The sequence below is a fragment of the Oncorhynchus mykiss genome, chromosome 32 (genome assembly GCF_013265735.2).
Source record: "Oncorhynchus mykiss isolate Arlee chromosome 32, USDA_OmykA_1.1, whole genome shotgun sequence".
NCBI lineage: Eukaryota > Metazoa > Chordata > Actinopteri > Salmoniformes > Salmonidae > Oncorhynchus > Oncorhynchus mykiss.
The window spans coordinates 26,737,297-26,746,115 of record NC_050572.1 but is presented as its reverse complement, the minus strand read 5'-3'; the positions used below and the strand labels follow the sequence as shown (position 1 = coordinate 26,746,115).

The following is an 8,819-nucleotide window of genomic DNA, read 5'->3' as shown; positions in this document are numbered from 1 at the left end:
GCTGTCTGACAATATCACAATTTTCGTAGTTCTTCAAAGTAAATAAGGCCTATAGATCATGTATTTTCAGGTAGATACCTTGCAAAGCAACTGCTGTCTATCCCTCTCGATCACGCATGCTTCTGTCTCTGCTCACCCTCCCCTTCTCTTTCCTACACTAACCTAATGTAGCAGGCTTGAAAGAAACACAGAACCGACAAGTAGGCGCAAAATGGATTATGATCATGGTAGTTAATTACCACGTTTTCTGCGCTAAACTGTGTTTAATATTGGCCAATCTAAGATTGGTTTGAGGCCACGTCGACTGCAGCGGTGTATTTGATCTGCGCATGTGCCAGCACCAGCAGCGCAAACCTCACTCTATGTATGAGTGAAGTGAGTTCCGAAAAACGGTACATGTTCAACTGTATGTAACCTGGCGCAAGTTATGACATTACCAACCAGAACGTCACTAATAGGTCCGGTATCACATCATCAACTTGCATCCACCACATTTTTACCAACATGGCTGAATATTGTTCTAAAGCTGTATCAGTGGTACTAGGTTGTAGTGATCATAAATTGGTTGCACGCTAGGAAAACTAAAATACCGAAGGCTGGCCCTAAAATAATCTACAGAAGGTGCTACAGAAGTGTGCAGTAAGGATGATCCTGAAATGTCACTAGGTTAGTTTATTAAATGATTTACGAGTATAGCTGATAAGCATGCCCCTTTAAAAGAAAATGCACTGTGAAGTCAATCAGTGCCCGTGGATTGATGATGAGCTGAGAAATTGAATGATTTTTAAAAAGCAGCAGATAAATATGGTACTCTGTTTGATAAGCAAAATGATTGTAAATTAAGAAATCTGGTGGCCAAGCTAAACAAAGGAAAGAAGAAGGGATTCTATCAACACAACATTTATGAAGTAAAGGGTGATGGGAAAAAACCGGGGGAAACGTTGAACGCTATTATGGGTAGGAATTCGAAACATGTCTGTCTCTTTTGTTGAATCAGAGGGTATGTTTATTACAAAACCACACGGCATCGCAAATGACTTTCATGAATATTTACCAGGCAAAGTGGACAAGTTGAGGAATGCTATGATTCCAACTGATGGCTCCGTGTCATATACCCTTATAAAAGATTGTATCAGGCAATGCATGTTCAAATTTCACCAAGTAGAAAGGGAAGAAGTAGAAAGGATGATGTTGTCTCTTTCGGATGACAATTCACCTGGTACAGATAATCTTCACGCCAAATTGCTTAGAGTTACAGCTAACCAAATATCTACCATAATCTCTAAAATGTTTAATAAGTGTTTGATGTTTGGGGTGTTCCCAGAAGTCTGGAAAGAGTCCAAGGTTATTCCACTACCTAAGGATAAAAAAAAGCTGCATTCACTGGTCCTAATAGTCAACATATAAGCTTCCTGCCTGTGTCCAGTCAATTATTTGAAAAAAATTGTATCTGTACAAATCAAGGACTATTTCTCATGTAATGGTCTGATAACAGGTTTCCAACATGCATACAAAGAAGGGTATTCTACGAGTACGGCCTTAGCACAAATGACAGATGATTGGTTAAAGAGTATGGATGACCGGAAGTTAGTTGATGCAGTGTTGCTAGATTTCAGTCCTGCGTTTGATGTAGTTGCGTATGAACTGTTACTAGGTCAACTCAAATGTTATGTTTTTAAGTCTGCAGCTCTATCCTGGATGGAAAGCTATCTATCCAGGAGAAGGCAAAGGGTGTTCTTCAATGGTAGCTTTTCAAGCAGTAAAGATATACCTCCAGTAATGAACAAAGCAAGAGTAGTAATATATGCTGATGACTCTACGATGTATACCGCAGCATCAGAATGTAATGAGCTAACAGATGTACTGAGTAGTGACCTAAGAATTGTGTCTGAGTGAGTTGATATGAACAAATTGTGTTGAACTTTTCTAAAACTAAATGTATTGTATTTGGTTGAAGATATATGCTTGCCCATGATCCCCAATTGAATTTGTCGATGAATAGAAGACATGTAGAGCAAGTGAAAAAAACGAAACTACAAGGTGTCATGTTGGATGTAGCTTTATCATGGTCAGAGCACATAGATAATATTGTTATTAAGATTGGTAAGGTAATTGCTGTTCCAAGAAAATTTTCAGAGTATGTAACATCTAGCATTCTGAATCAGGTGATTCAATCCCTGGTCCTATCACACTTGGAGTACTGTCCAATTATATGGTCAATCCCTGGTCCTATCACACTTAGAGTACTGTCCAATTATATCCAATTATATGGTCAGTCCCTGGTCCTATCACACTTAGAGTACTGTCTGGTTTTATGGTCAATCCCTGGTCCTTTCACACTAAGAGTACTGTCTGGTTATATGGTCAATCCCTGGTCCTATCACACTTAGAGTACTGTCCAATTATATGGTCAATCCCTGGTCCTATCACACTTAGAGTACTGTCCAATTATATCCAATTATATGGTCAGTCCCTGGTCCTATCACACTTAGAGTACTGTCTGGTTATATGGTCAATCCCTGGTCCTATCACACTTAGAGTACTGTCTGGTTATATGGTCAATCCCTGGTCCTATCACACTTAGAGTACTGTCCAATTATATCCAATTATATGGTCAGTCCCTGGTCCTATCACACTTAGAGTACTGTCTGGTTATATGGTCAATCCCTGGTCCTATCACACTTAGGGTACTGTCCAGTTATATGGTCAATCCCTGGTCCTATCACACTTAGGGTACTGTCCAGTTATATGGTCAATCCCTGGTCCTATCACACTTAGAGTACTGTCTGGTTATATGGTCAATCCCTGGTCCTATCACACTTAGAGTACTGTCTGGTTATATGGTCAATCCCTGGTTCTATCACACTTAGAGTACTGTCCAGTTATATGGTCAATCCCTGGTCCTATCATACTTAGAGTACTGTCCAATTATATGGTCAGTCCCTGGTCCTATCACACTTAGAGTACTGTCTGGTTATATGGTCAGTCCCTGGTCCTATCACACTTAGAGTACTGTCCAGTTATATGGTCAGTCCCTGGTCCTATCACACTTAGAGTACTGTCCAGTTATATGGTCATCTGCAGCAACGAAATATATAAAAAAGCTCCAAATGGCTCTAAACAGGGCTTCCTGATTATCTCTTCATTGCTCTATCCGTATGAATATTATACAAATGCATCAGAATCTCTCATGGCTTCACATTGAAAACAAATGACTATCAGTCTTCTGAATGTTGTATTTACATTTTTAAAAACACTATTTTTCAGGCCAGTTAGTACATACTAGCAACACTCATAACCACCAAACCAGACAGGTAAATTCAGGGCATCTTAGACAACCCAAGCCAAGGACAAATTACCTTAAATCTACAGTTTTATAGCTGAATGGGACTCTTTACCAATGCATGTTTTTCAGGTAAAAAGTAAATCCACCTTCAAGAACAAAATAAAAGAACATCTAATGCGATAGACCATATGACTGGACAGGAAATAGAAAGCATCAACTAAATGTTAAATGTGTTTCCTGTCAGGTATTTTAATGATCTGTATTGTCTACTTGTAAAATGTTTGTAAAGTCTTCATTTGTAATTGTTTGTAATGTCTTATTAATTGGTGTTGGACCCCAGGAAGATTAACTAACGTTGCGGCCTTAGCTAATGGAGATCCTAATAAAAATTCACAAAATAACTACTTAAGACATTGGCCCAAATCTAGGTTGTGCCTTTATATTTTGAGAAAATTAACAACTAAGGAATCATTTTTCCCTTCTCTCATTGACTTCTCAAATACCAAAACCCTGCCTGGTCTGTTTCACAAGCATTCCCGGATGTCTCGCGATGGGGTAAGGGACCAAATGATTAGGGTGAGGCACATGGGCTACTAACAGCTTACAACACAATATTCACTTAGTATTACTTTCTTAGCTACAGTATACATATCTCCCTGGCAAATTACATAATTTATGCAGCAGCATGCAAGACATTTTTCCACTTACCCTGTTGTGCTGTGCTCACCTGGTGTGGTGGTCCTTTCTTGTGGGCAAATTTTGTCATTAATCTGGCATTCTATGGATTTATGGTGGGGAAATAAAACAAGGTCGAATCATGACGTCGGTGATCTTCAGGTTGGAGTTCTAGAAAGACACCCGAGTTTCCGACTTGGAATTCCGAGTTGGATGACAGTTCAAAACGTATTTTCCCAGTCTGAGCTAATTTTTTTCAGAGTTGCAAGTTGTCTTGAACTCACTGAAGTCTGAGATTTCCCAGATCAGAGTTTCCAGTTTTGAATGAGGCAGAAGTCATGCTGGATAGGCAGAAGTCATGCTGGATTGACAGCATGGCCAATTTATTCAACCTTTTCTTGCCCATGATGTTGCATGTGAATGTTTATCCTTTTAAGCTTGGCAAAGAGACCCTTAAACCAAGACTTGGACCACACACCCTCTCCACCGAATAGCAGGCTAGTGATTGATTTTGCGGTTAGTCACTGATTCCTTCCAAACCACTCAAATTGCAATTTCCAACTTGTTACCTTAATGTTTATGTCCAATGGCTGATGAGCACCAATACATTGTACCTATTATTTATCTTCATATGACAAGGATTAAAAAGGATTTGCCAGTAGATTGTCGACTTGATGCATGATGATGACTGCTAGCTAAGATTTTATAAGTTTGATGTTGACATGATCAGTCCAATCAAAGCTACGGTAGATATAATGTGATTTGACGTAATTTTATCTGTGGCCAATGACCTTGAGCTTTCTTGGATGGGCACTTCTAATGTAAATCTATGGCAGCACCCAAGGGTCTTGAACTTTCTAGCTCTCCCTGTACATTTTGCAATGACGTAGTATCCCCATGAGAGACAATCACGGCGCAACTAGAGAATATTACAAACACCTAAGCTCTGTATTTTCCTCTGTCTGCCCCACCACCACCACAGAAATCACTGAGCTAGGCTGAAATACCTGCATTTTGGAGCTGCCTTACTCAAGAAAGTAAAAAGGAGACCATGTTTGTATGCAGACTTTTTAACTCAATGATTTATTTGTTCATTTGTTAGGAAAATGATATGTAATATGTATTAATGGCAAAATAACAAACAAAACATGCATGCAAAAAAGCACATAAAAAAAATTGCCAAACAGGTGGAGCTCAAAACAGGTGGGGTTCTGGCCCACCTGCCCTGAATGATGGGTCGCCACTGGGTACAAGACTGTGTATATACAGTATCTGGTTGTGTTGACAAAATCACGACATATCCCATCGAGCCAAATGAGGAGAGGCTGGCTGTTGTCACAGTTCCAAGGCCAGTCAAAAATGTCCAGCTAATCCTACGCCAATGACGGCAGTGGATCTCAACAGTTTAATTGTGTCCGCCTTAAATAGCAATGATATCCTTCGCCACTGTTGTCTTACAACAGATATCTCAAACCAGTCATGACTATTCAACAAAATAGTATTTTCAATACATTTCTGAGTTACATGATTGTATTACTAGCAAATTAGTTTTGAAGTTGAGGGTGCAGTATTTATGAACTTTGGCAATGAAGACGAAAACTAGCATAGCTTAGCTAGTCAGCTAGTTTAACCTGGAAAAAAATGGGGAAAACAAAACTTGGGCCAAGTCTAATTCAGGAGCCAGATTGTAGTTTTTGTGCCCTGATATCAGGAGCTGGCGGCAAAAAGTTTGAGTAAACAATTCAGAGACGAGCCCCCCGAGTGGCGCAGCGGTCTAAGCCACCGCATCGCAGTTCTAGAAGCGTCACTACAGACCTGGGTTAGATCCCAGGATGTGTTGCAGCCGGCTGCAGCCGGGAGACCCATGAGGTGGCGCACAATTGGTACAGCATCGTCCGGGTAAGGGGAGGGTTTGGCCTGCCAGGATGTCCTTGTCACATTGCGCTCTAGTAACTGCTTGTGGCAGGCTGGGCACATGCAAGCTGACATCGGTCACAAGCTGTACGGTGTTTCCTCCAACACATTGGTGCGGCTGGCTTGCGGGTTGAGTGAGCAGTGTGACTTGGCGGGGTTGTGTTTTGGAGGACGCTTGGCTCTCGACCTTCACCTCTCCCGAGTCCATACAGGAATTGCAGCGATGGGACAAGCCTGTAACTACCAATTAGATATCACGAAAAGGTGTAAAAAGTAATTATAATAATTTCAGAGCCTGAAACGAATAAATCAGATGACTTATATTTAAGGAGATCGATATATACAATCTAGAAATCAGCTGTAACTGTCAATAGTAAAACCAAGCATAAAATTATGTTTGAGTGAACCCTGAATACAGAAAGTGAATGGTGAAGTCACTTCCGGACATGATAGACTCCTCCTCCTCAGCACTCTACTCACAATAATATTATTGTGTGCATACTCAAGTGCCTGCCGTGTTCCTATTGGTCAGTCACTGGGATCGTCTCATAACACCAGCGACACTATACGATATAGACTAAAAACTTATGACACTACCAGGACTTTATCGGAGCCTACGACGACCACACATAGTGGTACTTATACAGCAGACCTAGACCCTCTCACACTGAACGAGCCAAGATGTCCGACAATCATTTACGGTTTAAGAATTTGCCCACGACGTTGAAATTTGGTCTGAGCTGATAAAATCGTGGCACAAGACAGCTAAAATTGTAGAGCCTGTGCGGGGCTTTACAAGCCAGAATATTTTAAAAAAAATGCATACAGCTGCTCTGAATCAGTTCAGAATTATTCAAAACAACCTCCCGGAATTCTGTGGCACAAAGCGGAAGCTACAAGTCCAGAGCCAAACCCCCACATTAAGCCACTACGGTCAAGGCTATGTTAGGTTTCAAGGTATTGTCCCTGGTATAGCTGGCTCTGTCTCTAGTAATATGAAACCCTCTACTGGTGTATCTCCTCCTAACCACTATGGCTCTACCCAGAGTGGAATAAGATTTTCCACCTCCAGCCAACCCAACCAAGGTTGTGTCCAGACTCAGAGTAGAGAAGCCCCCTGCCACAGTGTTCAAGCTTCTACCCACACCAGCTCCCTCACCCGCTATGACCAGGACCTCACCCGCTATGGCCATCTATCCTGGTTTCAAGAGGACCAATAGAAGTTTCTGTCCAGTCTGGAAGGGAATCGTCTTACACACCTGACCGTCAAGTGGTCCCAAACGTCATTCAGAGCAGGTCATCTGAGTTTTGGTTCTACTCAATGTAGGAGTGCAATAAAAAACTACAAGCCCAGCTTCTCTCAAAACGTCAAGCCAAAAACGTTCTCCCAAAGCGCCAAGTGGTTCAACCTCCAGTCAATACGCCCAAACCTCTGGCCATTAAAATAGATGGAGCCTCTACCTCAAGTCTCTTTTGCCTGAGCTCTACACAAAGTGGAAACTCCTGCCAAAAGCAAGCACAGACAAATGTCTGCTCAGAGGAGGAGCTACCAGCACAGCTATGCTGCCAGTAGTGGGCCAACCTCCGGCCTCTTCAGTTCTGCCCAGGCTGGCAGTTCTTCAACCTACATCCAGAATGCCCCTGCCACCATCCAGAAACAGCGGCTTTAAACCTGCCCCCAGTCAGCCCAAGCAAAGCGCTCAGCCCAGGCAAAGCTATCAGCCCATCTATACACCCAATGCAGTGAAATCCGTCTAGGTTTGGCCGGTGTAGGCCGTCATTGTAAATGAGAATTTGTTCTTAACTGACTTGCCCAGTTAAATAAAGAATTAAAATAGTGGGACCAGCAGTGGCACCTCCACAACCCCTCAGCGCTTTGCCCTGGCCACCATCTAAAACATCCCAGAACACTACAGTGGAGCTTGAATCCATTGGCTCCAAGACCCTGTTCACAATGGGAGTAGTGCCTCCTCCCTTAGTCACTCCAAATCCAGCTCCTCAAGTGTTAACAAGCCACAGCCAAACTACACTGCACCTGCCAAGCAGAAAGGCCCCAGCACTACATACATTAGAGTCCAGAGATCTAGAATGAGAGACCATGGGTTGAGATATCACTAAGCATCTTTGGATGTTAGAAAAACTTTAGAATAGTTCACATTTGGTGGTGGTAATGCACCTTAAGGTTGGTTGCCAACTCCCATATGAAATCAGAAGAAGAAAGATGAAAGAGGACAGATTAATCAAGGAAAACGAACTAAAAACAAACTAGGATTTATTTTCAGTGTAGAGAACACACGATTTTGAATGCTTTCAGTAAGCACTTCAGATTTTTGTCTGACTTGCTACTAATCTACATGTCTTCTAGATGAGACTCAAAACTGATGTTATTTCAGACTTCAATAAAATGTTGAATAATTAATATTATTCTACCTGTCTTGTTTTATGTATTTTCAGTTGATTTGACTTTCATTCAAATCAAATCACATTTTATTGGTCACATATACATATTTAGTAGACGTTATTGCAGTTGTAGCGAAATGCTTGGATACTTGGGAAATGAGTCACTTGCATGACTGCATTTAGACAAATATTTCAAATAAACCATTCAATCAACAGTACGTTTTTTTGTGTTAGGAATGATTTAGCCATTTACTGTGCCATCCTTGAACCCTAGAGACCACTGGCCAGGCGTTGAGATTACTGTGTGGAAAGTAGGGCCAACATTTCCATGTCACCCCTATAGATGTGATGTAGGTGCCATCTACTGTTGAAAGGGTGCACTACCATTTTTGCTTGTGCAGTGTGTCTCAGCTTCAGTAATATGTAGATAGACATGCTGACCAAAAAGGCTGTGTTGCGTGCAATGTAGTTTAACTAGCAAAAATCCACTGTGGAGTGTACGGCTTAAAGTGGTCCTATGGACAGAAACTCCAATCTCCGCTGT

The 8,819-nt window shown here is 41.5% G+C and overlaps 1 protein-coding gene across 1 annotated transcript in view; it reads left to right on the top strand.

The window, feature by feature from the left end:
* The first annotated feature begins 799 nt into the window (after nucleotides 1-799).
* The window catches only part of LOC110488187 (keratinocyte differentiation factor 1), a 28,538-nt gene continuing 20,518 nt past the window's right edge, over nucleotides 800-8,819 (top strand). Inside the window, exon 1 of the mRNA XM_036971336.1 lies at nucleotides 800-957. The gene's annotated coding sequence lies outside the window, so the exon portion shown is untranslated. The remainder of the gene's footprint in view (nucleotides 958-8,819) is intronic.